Source organism: Caloenas nicobarica, chromosome Z, assembly GCF_036013445.1.
Source record: "Caloenas nicobarica isolate bCalNic1 chromosome Z, bCalNic1.hap1, whole genome shotgun sequence".
Classification (NCBI taxonomy): Eukaryota; Metazoa; Chordata; class Aves; order Columbiformes; family Columbidae; genus Caloenas; species Caloenas nicobarica.
The window spans coordinates 16,453,628-16,471,367 of record NC_088284.1 but is presented as its reverse complement, the minus strand read 5'-3'; the positions used below and the strand labels follow the sequence as shown (position 1 = coordinate 16,471,367).

The 17,740-nt window shown below is 37.7% G+C and overlaps 1 protein-coding gene across 2 annotated transcripts in view; it reads left to right on the top strand.

The window, feature by feature from the left end:
- Window positions 1-17,740, top strand: part of ARSB (arylsulfatase B) — an 82,012-nt gene that overhangs the window by 48,326 nt on the left and 15,946 nt on the right. The gene's annotated exons all lie outside the window — the stretch shown is intronic.

Here is a 17,740-nt window from a genome sequence, read left to right as displayed (position 1 = left end):
TCTGGGAGCGCTGTGTTGGGGGAGTGTGTTTGGTGGCAGATGGAGAGACTGGCCGCAGGACCTGGCAGCTAGATCAGCTCAGGCCACTGGGGAACCTCAGCGAGGGGCAGTAGTTTGATGGAGTTTAAGCTGGTGTATGTCACTGCTGCTACTGAAGAGGAAATCCTGCTTCTTACAGCACCTCACCACAGCTCCCCTCTCTCATGGGTCTCCAAAACCACTCACAGAGCCAGGCTATGAACCTCTCAGGATATTGCTCAGTTTATTTTTTTTTCCTTCGGATCTATCTTGGATATATAGCCGAAGGTTCATTTTGGCACGAAGGATGGGACTAGAAGGAATTTCAGGGGGCAAGTGAGAGTGATTCTGTTGTCTCTGAAATTAAACCCTGAGGTTCCTGTTTGATGATACATGACGAAGTGATCCAGCAGGCTTCTGCTGGTGATATGCTTTGCTTCCTCTCCTCCCCATTCCCAGCTGCATGCTCCTCATGCTTACTTTGCATCCTTTCTGGCACTCCTTAGAACAATCCAACTTGCTATCCTGGTTTTCCTGTGTCAGGTAGGTTGAATTTGCTCGTTGAAGGGGCTGATGGATGCCAGAGGCAGCAGGAGATGGGGGCAAGGAGGGCTGTGCGGTTGGAATTGAGAAGGCAGAGGGAGAGCCCAACCCTGCTAGTGCTGTCTGGCTGCTCCTAGAGCCAGAGCCCCAGGGGGAAGGAGTGGGGAACCGCACCTTCTGGTTGGACCTTGCTGTGCTAAACCAGTCTGGTTGCTCCTCTCCCTCCTTGTAAAAGCCAACGCTTCAGTCTTTCTGTTTTTTTTCTTCATCAACCTGTTGATTATTTTCAAAAGTTGTGGATGTATGTCTCAATTGCTGGGTCTCACTGTAGGTTTGTAATTTATTCAAGAGTTTGCAATTGAGTAAAAGCAGGACATTGGTATGAAAGATCTACTGTCTTCCAGGTTGGGGTCTGAAACATTCAGATTCTATGTTAAAGAGTGTAGTAGTAAAATAGGAAAATTAAAAACAGAAAGCTAAAATTGTGTTGAAACAGTGTGTCATTTTCTTTATAATGTGTAGGTTAAGAAAATGCAAATGAAGTGCATAAAGTAACTTTAAAGTTACATAAATGAACAGTCTGGTTTACATGTGTTGGAAGAAAAAAACCCCCACAAACTACAAAACTGTTTTGCTCCATTTTTTGTGACTTTGTCTTTAAAAAAAAAAAAAGCTGAGTTGTTGATTGTTTGGCAGCTGTGTGGGTGACGTCAGCTCTTCCATTGTGAAAGATCTGCTTTCTTTTAGACAGCCTTATGGCATTTCATCAACTTTTGGTGATTCAGCTGAATTGAAAACCAACTGGATTTAAGTCTAAATTCCCCTAACTGCTAATCCAAACATATTTCTGACCACACAGTCATTGCTAGATGGCCTGTCTTGAAGCTGTATTGAAACTTTATATCCCACAGAAGGCGATTTTATTTTGAGATCAGGACTAAATGACATGGTGAAAGGAAATGTACCCTTTAATTCAGAGTTGTTAATCAGAATCTGTCAGTTCACACTATTATTTTTTAATCTGCCTTGCTAAATTTATTAATGAATTTAGTGAATTTCACAAATTCTTGTAGACTACACATGTAGCATCACTTTCTCTTCAAAAAGAACTTGAATTTCTTTGAATTAGAAAGATGTATTCAAAACAAATATGCTGTTGGGTGGGGCTGGCTTAGGCTGAAAAAACTTTTACCTTCATTTAAAATTCCAGACTTCACCATAAACTGAAACTTCAAAGGCATAATAAAATTGTAGGCTACTAATTGTAGTCAATTTATTTTGAAGGTATCTATTCATAGAGGCAGACATCTAAGACAGAGAACTTGTAAAAACATTTTGTGATTTTTCTCCAAACTTTTATTTGCCGTGAGCAAAATTAATCAAACTTTTCATTGCTCTCTTTGACATTTGGAAAAAGGCATTACCTCATATATTGTGCTATTAATTGCCAAAATAAATGATTGCTTATAAGGGGCTAGATCTGCTATATGCAGAATGAACATATGATATATTACAATGGAGAAACCATTTCAGTTCTGGGACTGATGTATCCTTCATGGGCATTAAAATTGCATTATAATGGTTCTAGCATTATATATTATATCCATACATATATCAGAATGATTCATCTTGATTAAGGAATAGACACTATAGGTTCCTTTAGGCCCCATTTGTTACTCATTTGCCCAGGTGAAAGATGATTCTTGAGACTTTGCAGGCCAGAAGTGATTTCTTCCCCAGATTTATTACTGATGATCTAGCTGGTTTAGGAAAAAAAAAAAAAAAAAGTGAAAAAACAATCCCTGGTAATGGATATGTTCAGTAGCAGCAGAAGGTGTAGTTATGTGTGGATGGTTGCTCTGTGTGGGCTTTGAATGGGAAAAATATACTCCATGTCTGTGCCAGGACAAGACCTGGGATCCACTCTTGGAGTCAAAAATGTACAGAAAAATGACCAGAATGGTTAGCTGATTAAGCTTACACGGTGACAGCTGGAATGGAGAATGGTCAAGAATGGGGAAAAAGACAGAAATGTTCTTTCCTTCTCTGAATTTCTATTTCTCTCCAAAGTTATACATATGCATGCTGACCATCTGGACTCCATCATCTGTTAATCACAAGAAAATAAGAAATTGCAATGGCCCCTTGTAGGTTGACAAGGCAGGAGTTGCCAACACATGACCCTGGAGCCATTCGTGGCCCTCAACCACTTCATGTGGTGCTTTGCATGCTGGGCTGGCAGCTTTGGGCAGGGCTCAGCTCCACTCCCTAGTGCGAGGCCACTGTTCCAGCCAGCTCTGCTGCCATTCACATCAGAGATAGGTGATGTTCTTCTTTTGGCTGTTGGCTGTATGAAGTTTCTGGGGTTTTACTCTTGCTGTCAGGAAGCTTGGCCTGTGTTTATATGTCACCTTGGCTCTTATCCCACTTGCATCTCAGTGTGAACCATCCATTACTGCTTTTTCAATACTAAATGTATGGGGATTGCATGTTTGGTGAGCCTCATAAATACTAATTCCCATGTTTCCTTTGGGAGGTAGATAGAATTTAGAAATGTTAAGTCACTTGATAAAGTGTCTAATGCCAGTATCATGGCTGAAATTCAGAAATCCCTCAGTACCACTTCTTTTTTATGCTTTGTTATACCCTATGCCTATTTGAACATAGCACTAACATTTTATATTTTTATGCAAGTCTTGACAAAAATGTTGGATTACATTTTTCAAATGAAATTTCTCTGAGCTGGAAACCTGTAATTTTAATTGCGCACAGGCTGTTAGAGTCGGGTTATACACTGCTCAGTTCTCTTTTCCTTAAACACTGCTGCTTTACAGTGACAAGAATGAGAGTGTTTTCGTGTGCTTACTCTTGTTGAAATTAAGAAGAATATGCATTTTGAAGGGTACGAGACGAAGCATGATATTCTAGTCTAAATCTTTCCTTTGGAATCAAACATTGCTATGACAAAACTGAAATTAGGAGGGATAATAGTGGGTCTATATGTTCACAGCGTTCAAATAAGTGAATTAAGATAGCTGAGCTTCGCTGAGTGAGTTTGTCTATGGCACAGCCCTATGCCTTGTCAACAAGATGGTAGGAAGTTATAGTGTCTTAGGGCTCATCTGTTTCTTCAAGATCAGTATTCTATTCATTCTTCCAAGGTTAAGGTCACGGCTATTCCTCAAATGTTTTCATATTATTAAAGTAACAGAAAGACTTGATGTTTTGTAGAAAACTTATTATTGCCATAAAACAGTTAAAGGTCACAAAATGTCTTTCCTCAGTGAAGTAGTAAAACCCCTTATTTTTTCAGTAATTCATTATCACAGTATAGGCTGGAAGAGCCCTTGACATTTCCAGAGTTTCTTTGTTGAGGTGAAATAATTGCTGTATGCATCACAGTTCAAAAAAAGAGAAGTCAGTTGAAAGTGCATATATGCAAAGACCTTGTTAGCCCGCAGAGCCATCCATATTTCAAAGTGACTATAGCAAGCCTGTCCTTCCTTCTGACACATTTTCATGGACTCTCATGTTAATTAAGGCATCACACCTACGAACATATCTGCAATTGCAAAAATGTACCTTATGAGTGAGGATGAGCAAAGACAAACGTTATACAGATGTACCTGAAATGGAAGAATCATCATTTTCAAAGGGCTACTACTGAGCCATCATTTAGAAACACTGTAGAGTATCTTATTTATTTTATTCATTATAAGTGTGAAGGAAAAACTGTTGGCTTTAAAAGACTGAGAAGAAAAGCAAAAATGAATGTACCTTATCTGTTTGGGGGATAAAAGCGTAGATGGAAGAAGATGCACTGTGCGACTTTGAGCATTTTCAAAATATACGCAACATTTTCCCTCCGGTAGGAAGAAGAGTTGTCTATCTTCTGTAGCACGTCAGTAACAACAGCTATCCATGGCACTGCAGTAGGCCTAGAAATGACCTTTAAGAATTTATTCGGCTCTCATATTGATGGAGATGCAACTTTTAGCTTTGATTTCTATGATATTTTTTGTCTCTGTTGCTTCATAAGAAGGCAAAAGTCTAAGAAGCACTAAGTAGCCTACTAAATAGGTTGATTAAGGTACAAAAAGCAATGTCTATGCAAAACCAGTCTGTTCACAAGCAAGATACCCTTATATATGCTTTCCTTTAAACAGTGTAAGTAATCTGCTTGGGTGTTGTTCATCTATTAAAGTCAGACACTGAAATTTTGATATTTAACTTCTCTCATAGAAGAAGAATATATATTTTTTTTATTTCCCTGTAGATTTTTCTCTCAGACTAAATTTGCAATAGATGTAGAACAGCTATAAACCTAATAAAGCAACAGGCAGCTTCATAGATTCATGTCTAGCAAAAGATAATTTTTGTCATGAAGTTTCCATTATATAAAATGCTAAAAATAAATTTCCAGTATGGCACCATCTACAAAGTTTTTAATGCATCTATGTGAAACACAGTGCAAAATTTTCTGTTTATGGAGAAGTGATAGTTTTGCCTGGGGAATCCTCATCTACTTGTATCTAAGATATTTTATGCTTCTGTAGCTACAGGGGAGAGAAGTACTCCCTCTTCTGCTCCAATTCCATTTATAAATGTATGGGGAACAGCCATGTGTTTCCATACTGTTGACAAAGAAATGAGGCATTAAAAAACACCTTGTGTTTATAAATAGAAGATATATGAGGTCTAAGTCTGTCTCCTAATTGTAAAAATACAAACTATGCCTTTTGTTCTTTTGCTTTTTTATTTCTCAAGACAATTTTATTTGAAAATATAGTCTTATCTTATAGGTGAGTAGTTGATTCATCTGACTGGTTTAAGGTTTTAGAGACTGTATAAATTATATTACTACATTAGAGACAGTAATGATTTTCAGGGAGTTTGGCAAAGACTTGATTTAATATTCATCAGTGGAAATGAAAAATGTAGTACTTTCACTGCTCTCAATGCTATAACCGTTGTGGTCTAGTGTATATATTAAAAACTTGAACCATGTTCAATATATTATTTCCTGATATTTAGGAGGAAAAAAAATTCTCATGTTAAAGTAAAATATCATGGTGCTTAGTCCAAAAACATAAAGCAAAGGAATTCAAATAGAATTGAAATCCAGTGTATTTTCTGACCCAGTCCATAGACTCATACTACTTTTATTATGTGTGCAGCTGAACAATGTGAAGAGTGCAGCTTTCCAGTTGCTAAAATGACTTTCACTAGAAATGGTGCATGCTGAAATGGATGTATATGTTCCTATGTTCCCACATTATACCTTCCTGCCACCTTTTGTCCATTTTACCCAGATCCAGGTACTTCCAAACTGGGTAATACTGCAGGAAATCTGGATATTTTTTCCATGTACCATTCTGGTTTTTATGGTGTAATGTAGAGTCCTTAATTTGAAAGTATTTGCAGCCTGCCTGCAAATCAAATGATAGACCAGACTGCCTGCAAATCAAAACAACCCTGTGCCTACAGAACATTTTGCATCTAGGGATGCTAGAAAAACATACATTTATAGATAATTGAATTAGAAATTAGAAGAGAGTAAAAAGTTAAGAATCTGTTCCAAATTGTGTACCAACTAAAGTTGCTTACCTTCTTATATGAATTAAAAGTTTTCTGTACAAATTTGGTATGACTGGAAATGAAAATTATCCAAACCCATCCAGATATCCCATCACCAAGTTAAAGGCTTATTTTCGGTTTTGTCATTCAAAATATTTTTATGTATTATATGATGTGAAATGAAAAATGTGGAGAAAACCTCCATTCTAGAGTTTCTTGAAGGCTCTTGGGAAGAAATCTCTCCTGAAAGATGGGAGATCACGGTTCAAAACCTTTTGTAACAATCAGGGTAACTCAGGGTATGAATCTGGGTCCCCAAATCCCAGAAATGTATCCCTGGTGTTGGGCTAGATTTTTTGGAGGGGGGAGAAAATGTCTCCTCTTGTCAGGTGCATCCTCATGTGAATTTAACCGCTAGTTTTCAATTTCATTTTCTTTTATGGAAGTTAAACATTTAATTGGTCTGAGCCTTTATTTCCAGTTTACTGAAAATTAGATAAGTTCAGCATCAAATTGGCATCTGTTTCTAATTGCTTTAGTGGACAAACAATAATTTATATATTAATAGCATGCAGTTGGCTAGGGCTTTCAATGTGACCTGTGAATTTCCTCCTTTAGGGAGGAAACTGTTGGACAGTTGGAAAAATGGAGTCAGAGCAGAGTTCAAAAGATGTGGTTGTGGGAAGCAGCGTGGACCACAAAGAAAAGTTATAGGGTGGCTTCCTGAGTTTTACTGCAGTGAATTTATGGTTTATTTCTCGACTCTGCGTTTCCCTTTCCGGCTGTATGCTCCTATAAAGAATCAAGTGTTTGGGTGCCTGTTACCTGAAGTCTGCCTTTATTCTGCTGTTTCAGTGCTGCAGGGAAGATCAAGTGATATGTTTAAGTAAACAGTTTCTATATCTTAACTTCTGATCTTAGTGACATGGATTTTGCATCAAGGAAAATGATTCTGGAACTCGGTTTTCTCAACTCTTCCATAAGCCTCAATTCTTGATAACATTCATGGGACTGTGTGCTGTTACTGTTGTGTTGTTTTGTTGTGTCGTTTGGTTGTTGTTTTTTTTAATTTATTTATTTTCTTCTGAGGATTGGTAAATTGTGCATTGGTGCTTTTGTTTTGTTGGGTGGTTAAAATGCATGTGTTGTTTGCACAAATTATTTCATATACAGTTTTCTTGGAAAACACACTGGATTTACGGAATTGTATGGATGAAGGGAAATTTACCTTAATTTGTTTGATTAAGAGAAGTGGGTAGTATGAAAATTTCTTGTTTGTTACTACTGATGCTTAACCAGTCTGAGCCAGAGCCCACTGGAATTAATGGAAAGATTCCCGTTAGTTTCAGTGTGTGTCTGTTTAAACCCTAACAGACCTCCTGCTGTTCCACAGTTGAGCATTAGTACAGGACAGTGAGGCTGCCAGTCCTGCAAGTTTAGTGAGTCTGCATGTGGTAAGATTTCTAGGAGGCTGAAGACTGCTTTCACGAGAGTAATTTTTATGTGGAGTTCCATAGTGTTTAAGAAAGCTTGTGATTTTTTTACCTACCACTTCTGCTATTGTAACACAAAAACAGGCTAAGGTGATTCAAAGGAGTCTGCAGTGTCTGTTCATAGAAAAGTAATCACCTGTGATTTTTGAACTGCTTGGGTTTTCTTTCTTTTCTATTTAATGGCCATCGTGTAAGTAAATGTTTAGATCCTAATAATAGAGTCAAATGATTTGAAGAAGAACAGAAGCTGTGATGTGCAACACCTTTGATTTATTTTAAGGGAAGCAGTAGGAGAATTATACCATTACTATTTTTCTGACAACGTATAGAAGCTGGTGAATACAATAGGGATTTATTGGATGACTAAAATAGTATGTTGATTTTAAAGACAATAATGAACATACTAGAAACTCGCTTTCTGTTTGGGTTTCACATATAAGTGGGTTTTGGTTTGCCAGTCCCAGACTTTTGTCTGGGGATCTCCTCTGTGGTTTTTATAGACTACTAATCAGATCACAAGAGGCAGGGAGGCGTATGCATCACCTTAGTATGAAAAGAATACCAGTTATTGTTTGTTCTAGTGGAAGTAGCCTGAGGTTTTGTTTGTTTGTTTGTTTGTTTTCCCAGTGTTTTGTTCAACTGTTAAGCAGAATTCTACGTGCAACGTACAGATTTGTTCACTCTTCTCTAATAAAAACATTTTTACAAAGCAAAGAGACTTTTTAAAGTCACTCATAATGTTTTAATGTCAGAAGAATTAAAAAAAAAAAAGAAGAAATCGAGCATCTAATTTATCCCCTTGAGACTCGTCATTGCCAGGTGACACTACCTTTTGAAAGATTGTCTTCCTGCAATGACAGTCTTCAGTGAGTTGACAATCTGCATGCACAAAACTGAATTCTTTTAAATACAGTATCTGGTTTTGGACTTTTTTTTTTTCACCAGTTCATTCCCTGAAGATACCTTACTGCAAGCAGTAGTTTCTGCAGTTCAGTAGTTTCTTGTCTTCTGGCTACGTGATGCAACCTTGTTATGGCTTTGTTCCTTGCTCTGAGGGCATAACTGACCGAATCCCGTGATTGGTGCCTCTTGTCACACCTATAGCTCTGTGTATGTCTCTCCAGCCTCTCTTAGCAGAGATATATCTGAAAACATGAGCACTCCAAGTGATCCTCCCGAGAGTCTGTGCAAACAAGCAGGACTTTATTGCATCACTGTTTTAGTGACAATTGTGGCTTATGTGCTGCCTACTGACAAACTGAATTGTCTTGAGATGATGTCCTTACATGAGAGTAAGGGCAGAGTGGGACCAGCAGCTCAGAGAGATGTTCTAGCTGTTCTGATAGCAATGAGTTGAGATGCTATTAAAAGAAGGTTTGACAAAGTGATAGAATAAGATGGAGGTTTTCCATGTAACATCTTCAGTGATTCAAAAAAAAAAAGGCATGTGATTGAATTTAAGGATGTAGCCAAGATTATATTTGTTCAGAGAGTGTAGTCTAGTCCAGTTGGAATCCAGCTGTTACTGGCAAAAGCAGACAATGAATTTCCCAGGTAAACAATTTTATGTCGCATCCAATGTTTCAGCATGTTTGAGTTTTTCTTACTGTGGATATGTGTTGTGTAGTAGTGCCATTCTGCATTGTAGATGATGTCTAGTCAGGTCAGGTAGAGACTGTAGTCACATTGAATGCACTAACAGCTACCAACATGATGTGGTTTCACTCAAGATACTTTATGAGGTCTGAGTACTAAGCACTTGAACTATTTGGCCTACGTGTTACATTGATATGTCCCCTGTCAATTAAAACAATAAGGTTTTGATTATTTGATTGCATTTGGCTCAGCATTGTACAAGATGGGAAGAACCTTGCTTAAATCATACAGGGGATGAAAGCAGCCCGGTCCCTGGAGTTCCCTAGAACATACATATTTAATTATGTAGAATGTACATCTAGCAGAAGATTTTAACTCGTGAGGGATTGCACATGACACCCAACTTTGTAACTGGTTTCTGAACCTTTTCAGTCATATTGTATTATTTTGGTGATGGAAAGACCAGAACTACAGTTTTCCCATTACAAAGAGCTTTTTGCTTTATTCACAAATACTTTTCCAATAATTCCTTGCACTCAGTTTTCTTTTTGGCCAGTGCTGCTGTAATTCTGAAAAAGCGTCAGCTCAATCTGTCATGATCCCAAGGTTTCACTCTTGGACAATTACGGGTGATGTTAGGCCATCATTTTATATGTGAATTTGGGATCGTTACTTCACATGTGCATCACTTTACCGGCATCTATGTTAAATATCATTGCCCATTTTAATGTCCACTCACCCAGTCTTATAAGGACCTTCTGTCGTTCTTTACAGTGAGCTTTAAATAATTTACCATCATCCACAGACTTTGTAATCTCACTGTTCCATCCCTTTTCCAGGTCGTTTGGAATATGTTCAGTAGTATGGGTCCCAGCACAAATTCGTTTAGGAATCCAGTGGTGGCCTCTCCAGTGGGAAATCAGAACTTTTTTTTGTTTCCCACTTTATAAGATGCTTTTCTATCCACATGAGGATCCTTCCTCTTGTCCTATGGTTGCTTAGCTCCTTAAACCAGGTGGCCATGTGTTATGATAAGTAAACTTTTATTCTGTGTGGATCCTGTTAGGTATTATTTAAATATTGGAGTGGAGTAACCAAATAAGTGATAGGGGATGTTGCATAACCAGACAAAATTTAAACTGAAACAGAAGTCTTGAGAACTAGAGAGATAATTTTTAGTTACTAAGAGAATAACTATGGAATCCTTTTGTGCTGTACATGTTGTAAACTGCAAGGTATCAAACCATTTAGACATCTAGATAGGGTAATATGCACACATACTTGTGTTACAGGAAGCTCTTAAATTAATTTTACACCTGCAAAGCAGTAGCACTTGTTTATTATTTGCTTCAGACGTGTTTCTAATTTGCACTGGAAAGAGTGTGAGCCATCTAAAGTCTTAATTCAGCCTGGGTTTTGTGGCTTTTCTTAATGTCTGCTTTTCCATCAAGGAGATTGCAATTAGCTTGGAGCTTTCTGTGATTATGTTCTCCCTGGCATATGGCTGACTCTGCTGCTACATTGTATTATCATAAATAGAAGTTTAACTATAGAGAATGCTGATATTTTTCACTTTTTCCTTTGGGAAATATACTGCAAAAGGTGGATAACTTCTAATGTTGTTTTGCAGATGAAGAAACAAAAGTAGAAGCTTCATTTGCTTCTGTTGTCTGTAACGGGCACTGATTACATGTAACTACTTATAAAAGAATGTTTTTGTTACTGTGTAGGATATTGGAGAATTGTAGAGGCATAGTCAATCTGACACTCACTTACCGTGTTTGGATTAACTCTTTTGGCAGGGTTCTATCTCCCAAATAAATAATAAATTGTTATTTGTCTTTCTCCAAAATTGCTCTCCAGTACTCAACATTGCCTCCCTGCACACTAGTATCATCAACCACAGTGTACAGAAATATGTCACGCTTCAGGCAGTAGTTGTTTTGGACCCTTTAAATTTTGTGGGTGGGACTTCACTAAATGGCATGTTAGACAGAACTGTGTGCTTTTTGATCTCTTACCAACCAAGAAAACTTCTTCTAATCACGGGTCATTTTCATCATCTTAATCACAGACTGAAGGCAAAATATTTTATTTTAGTTGTACTGTGTATTTATATCTCCACATGTTAAGTTTCTACCAATCGCTTGAGTTGGTCTCGTTGAAAGACAGAAGAAGAGAAGGGTAATTGATTTATGCTTATTAGATCTGTGCAAGTATCAGATATCTATACTGATATAGAATATGTATGCCCCTATGCATTCCCTTTTTTAAACCTCAGCAAATTTATCATTTAGAGTGAGTTAAAGAAGTGGAGCCTTTCTGTAAGAAAAAAAAAATTCAAATTGTACAATTTTTTTTTTAACCTTGCAAATTTACACAATATGTGTGTTGACTATCCTTAAATCTTCTTTTACAAATTATGGTTATGTGGTACTTGAAAACTTTGCCTCGCAAATTGGAAAGCAAAAGACTGAAACAAATGCTGACAGATCTGAATTTTCCACCATACTTACCAAGTACCGTGTTGCAGCAGCTTTTTGTTGTCATCTTTGCTTTTTTCTTAAATTTTGCTTGACTTAGGAAAACCTTTTTTTAAGTATTTCATCAATTGAATATTAAATATTTCAGAGAGTATCAGTGAAACCTGTCAGGAATATCATAAGACTTAGAAAAATAAACAAGTTGGTTTCACAGGCCCTGAACAGGAAGAGGAGTAGAGAGTTCTGATAAGACATCTAAAGCTGTAAAATGTAGTAAAACTGGATCAGCCCTTCAATTTTTGTTGTCATGTAGCATTGCAGGCATCAAAAGGTCACAAAGTTGTTTTGGTATACAGCAGCAGTGGAAGAATTGAAAAAAAAATTAGTTACTCAGAAGAATAAATGGATTTTCAGACATTTTTGTCTTTTTCATGGTGGTCAGATAAATTAGTAATTTTTTAATTTTAGGTACATTTCTGATAGGTAACTAGGATTGTACAGGCCAAGGAACAAATGATCGATTCTCAAGGATACATTGATCACCAGGGAAGAAATGTGAAAAAATGTTTCTTCCTGTTTTCTGTCCACATAAATCATTGCCCAGTTGGATAGGCAAACTAATGAATTAAGCAGAAAGCTGTTGTAAGTCTATGCAAAAATACATAGGAAGACAGGGGTTTTTTAGTATGGAAGAACTACCCACCTAACCTAAATGATATATTAAATCAGGAGTACACATGGGATACTTAATGAGGTCAGAAGAGCTTTTTTGAAAGACTAGGAGGAAAAAAACAGGGTCAAGCACTGTACATAATTTTTTATGATCTTCCTATGCTTAGAAAGTGAAGTGAAATGAAAGAACAAATTGCTGGACAAAGCAAGCAGTTTTGGTTTATCTTTTCTATTTTACTTTGACTCAGGAGTTATTAATTACTTCTTGGGACACACTACTGGATTGAATGTACCAAATAACTTGTTCAGTGTGGCAGAACATGTCATCTTGTATCATTTCTGTAAATTGTAGGGGCTTTTTTAAAGATTTAAAATTGTACGACTAAAGCAGGAAATAATGTAGGTATCAGATTCTTATCTCAATCACAGTAGTATAAGTCTAGTGTGATCCTTTATTTCAATTACTCTTGTAACATGGGGACCAAAACTGCACAGTGTCCCATTTAAGGTCCAAAAAAGACCTACATGGTAGCATAGCGCCCCATTCTTTGCCACTTCAAATATTGATTTTGCTTTTCTTGACAGCTGCTGAACATTATGTGTTCATTTCAGCTTCGCAAACTCTTCCCTAAATAGCAATAGCAATGTTCAGAGCACATTCTTTTGTGTATGCAGACTGGCTTTTTTCCTCCATGTTCATTACTTTCCCTTTTGTTGTACATACGTTTGTGCATTAGCAAGGCTTAACACATTGAAAGTTGGTTCACTTTTTAGAGAAGTCCACATATTGTCTGGTCATCATTCAGGATGTTATTTATATTCTTATCCAATAGTGAATTTTTCAATGTTCTGCCTGAAGACTATGTTATGGAATATCAAAATTATCAAAATGGCAATTAATTTTGCAAATGCAGCTCACATTTTTGACTTATGCTTTCTGACCATCTTGCACAGATTTTTCAGAGTTGATGATATTTGTCTTCTGAAAAATCAGGTCTCTTGGACATATATATTAGCTATTGAGAATTATTTAGATTTTTATTAATACATCCTAGTATGGAATATATATCTGTTTATAGAGACAATGTAAAATAATGGAAACGAAAGAACTAAGCTGAAGTTTTTATAAAGGGCAAAGGGCCAGGCTTTGAAAGTATTTAGATAATAAACTGCTTTTGTGGGTAGCAGGAGTTTACCACCTCAATGTCTTTTAAAATGTGATCCTGAAACTGTTTTTCAGGCTGTTAAGACTAATGGTGGTCTTGAAATATGATATAAGCTTCAAAGTCACTTAGCATCTGAAGGACTTCTTTTTTCTATAGAGATATAAGAACTATTTGGATACTTTTTGGTGACCTACAACTCCAAACAACACACTAAAATATTTAGATCAATTTGTTGTAGCATTAATATTTGAAAATAAATATCTGAATGAAATTTCACTGTTTTCTTAACTAATAAAAATTGTATAATTTCCCAAGAGGCTACTTAAAAAGAAATATAGCAGCTGGTGGGGCTCCAAGTTGGGCTTCAGGAAACAGTGTTTTCTGTTTGAAAATAAGAAAGTTCATGGGAAATGCTATGGGATTTTTTTAAAGGTAAAAACAAAGCTTTAATATTTCATTAGCCACTGATACACTGGTGATCAAATGGCAGAGAAATAAAATGCCTAGCCTATTTACACAAGAAAAAGCATCACATTTTTATTATATAAGTCTATAAGCAAAGTATGCAGGCATGTAAAGGCAGACTTGATTACACAGATCCATAGAAGGCATCTGTCCTCTGACTGCTGAATTAGTTCAAGGGACTGTTGTTACTGCCTGGTCAACCATGATGGAAAAAAAGAAGGCAAACAACAACAACGAAAGAGTCTAGAACAAATGCAGAGAAAAACTGCTAGGCTGCTATAAGAATAAACATTTTATCTTGCAAAGAAAACAAAAAGAATGTGACTTCTTTAGTCTGCCAAATTGGAAAAGTGATCCCTGTGAAATTCTTGTGGTGGAGGAGAAGACTGATCAGGCATTTTGCATTTCACCAGCACTAGCAAACCTGAACAATGAGAGCAGAGGTACAAACTTACCAGCTGGGCTGAATGGAAGGAAGAAGTCAAGTAAATGCAGGGGAAGGAATATCTGAGCTTAAGGTGAAAGTCATATGATGGGAAGAAGAGACCCCCATATCAAGTAATATTTTTTTGTCTCTTAGTTCTGTATCTGGTGTTTATATAAAGTAATAAAAGGGCAATCCTATAAATATCATATGTAAAGAGCATTCAAACAAGCATCGGTCTCTTTTCCATGGCCGATATATCTGATAAAAGTTGACCTGTACTGCCTGGGAAGCAATGCATTTGTCTGAATAACAGACAGTACATTTCTTTGGCACAAGACAAGTGCTTGCAATGGGTGCGTTAACATGACTGAAAGAGTTCTGTTTGTAGTAGCTCAACATGAGGGAATTTACCTTTTCCTGTTAAAGAAATTTTGCTGAAAGATAATATTCCACTAAACAACTTCACTTACAAGCTCTGGTAAAAGCATTTCTTAGTTCTGTTTTGTTACCTTGACCAAATAAGGGTTTAACTATTTCATCTTCTTGAATCTTATTTTAAGTCTCATGCATAGCATTCTAAGTATATTTTGCAAAGTATATCTAAAAATACAATCTTTCATACTGTTTATTTGAAGTACTTTAAATATTTTATCTTGTGTAATGACTTCACATGCCATAGCTCAGCAATCAGAAGCATATTCTCCATGCTAAACCTTATAATCAGAAATACACTCACATATTTTTTCCTCTAGACCAAACCTTAATATTGAGATTTTGAGACATCATGTTCAAAAAACATAGTTATGTTTTTTGATCTGTTGAATGTCTTTCGTTGTGCTCTTTAAGAAAGCAAATGGTAAAGATGAGTATTCCCAGTAGCAAAAAGTATGACAGAATAATATATGATATAATGATGTTGAAAAGTAAGCAATATTTATCTTTAAACTGTTTCATGTCTGCTATGGCTATCACATGGCTGTGTGGGGATTTATCTTCCAGGAGAGGTTCTTCCGAGGGTATTTATGAAGTTTTCCATGCTTTTATATTTTGGTGTTTGGTTTTGGTTTTTTTTTTTTGGTCTTGTTTGTTTATTTTTTGGTTTTTGTTGGTTTGTTTTGGTTTTTTGTTGTTGTTTTGTTTGGTTGGTTTTTGGTTTTTTTAGCATCAGCTTCTGTGCTTCATAATCTAAGATGACCTGAGTCCTCCCCAGTCTGTGTCTGCTTACTCTAAACAGGTAGTCCTTTTTATCATAGAATCATTTTGGTTGGAAGAGACCCTCTGGATCATCGAATCCAACCATAACCTAACTCTAGCACTAAATCATGTTACTAAGAACCTTGTCTAAAAGCCTTTTAAACACCTCCACGATGGTGACTCCACCACTTCCCTGGGCAGCCTGTTCCAATGTCTGACAACCCTTTCCAGGAAGAGTTTTTTCCTAATATCAAATCTAAACCTGCCCTGGTGCAACTGGAGGCCATTTCCTTTTGTCTTATCACTTTCTACTTGGGTAAAGAGACCAACACCCTGCTACAACCTCCTTTCAGGTACTTGTAGAAAGCGATAAGGTCTCCCCTCAGCCTCCTTTTCTTCAGGCTAAACAGCCCCAGCTCCCTCATCTGCTCCACATCAAACTTGTGTTGCAGGCCCCTCAGCAGCTTCGTTGCCCTTCTCTGAACTCTCTCCAGTACCTCAATGTCTTTCTTGTAGTGAGGGGCCCAAAACTGAACACAGGATTCGAGGTGGGGCCTCACCAGCACCGAGTACAGTGGCACAATCACTTCTCTAGTCCTGCTGGCCACACTATTCCTGCTACAAGCCAGGATGCTGTTGGCCTTTTTGGCCACCTGGGCACACTGCTGGCTCATGTCCAGCCGGTTGTCAATCAACACCCCCAGATCCTTTTCTGCCAGGCACTTTCCAGCCACTCTTCCCCAGCCTGTAGCGCTGCCTGGGGTTGTTGTGACCCACGTGCAGGACCCGGCACTTGGCCTTGTTGAACCCCATACAACTGGACTCAGCCCAACGATCCAGCCAGTCCATATCCCTCTGTATGGCCTTCCTACCCTCCAGCAGATCAACACTCCCACCCAACTTGGTGTCATCTGCAAACTTACTAAGGGTGCACTCAATCCCCTCATCCAGATCATTGATAAAGAGATTAAACAGAACTGGTGCCAACACTGAGCCCTGGGGAACACCACTCGTGACCGGCCGCCAACTGGATTTGGCTCAGTTCACCACAACTCTTTAAGCCTGGCCATCCAGCCTGTTCTTTACCCAGTGAAGAGCACACCTATCCAGGCCATGAGCTGCCAGCTTCTCCAGGAGAATGCTGTGGGATATGGTGTCAAAGGCTTTACTGAAGTCTAAGTACACAACATCCACAGCCTTTCCCTCATCTAGTAGGTGGATCACCTTGTCACAGAAGGAGATCAGGTTGGTCAAACAGGACCTGCCTTTCATAAACCCCTGCTGACTGGGCCTGATTACTTGAGGTTTTTTGTATGTGCTTTGTGATGTCACTCAGGATGATCTGCTCCATGACCTTGCCCAGCACTGAGGTTAGACTAACAGGTCTATAGTACTCCAGATCCCCCTTCCACCCTTCTTGTAGATGGGCATCAGATTTGCCAACTTCCAGTCACCTAGGACCTCCCCAGTTAGCCAGGATTGCATACTTGTTCATCCATTATAGTCTTATATATCTGGGAACATTATACAAGTCTGATGTAAACAGTGAACTTGGGTATGCACAGAAAGTGCTTATTAAAGAAAAACTGATTCAAAGTGCGAAGCCCAGTAAAAAAATAGAAGCTTAGCAGAGCCTTCATAAGGAATGGATAAATTATGCTCCAGCATTCCTTTCCAAAATTTCTGTTGCTCTCTTCTATCGGATGTATATTTGCTCACTTTGATGTACAGAATTTACTCTTTTTAGAAACCTCTAGTTTGACTTCTAATATTGGATCTCACATGATCATTGCTCCTCTTGTGGATTCTCTTTTTCATTTCAGTGGCAAAAATCTGTCAGCTGTGTCTTTCAAATTCCCTAAATGAATTGAAAGTCATCTCATGAAAGATGCTAGAAAATCAGCATTGGTTTCTTTCCACCTCTTGATGTCTTGTTTCTGGTCTGATTATAGAGTTGCCTTCTGGTACTCTTTTGGTAAACAGGTATCAACTGATATAGTTAATATAAAACTCTTAGATTTTATGTCTTAAACTCCTATCTTGTTTATGAAAGCTGATATGCAAGATGTTTTGGATGTCCCTGGAGTGTCTGTCTGACTCCCTCCT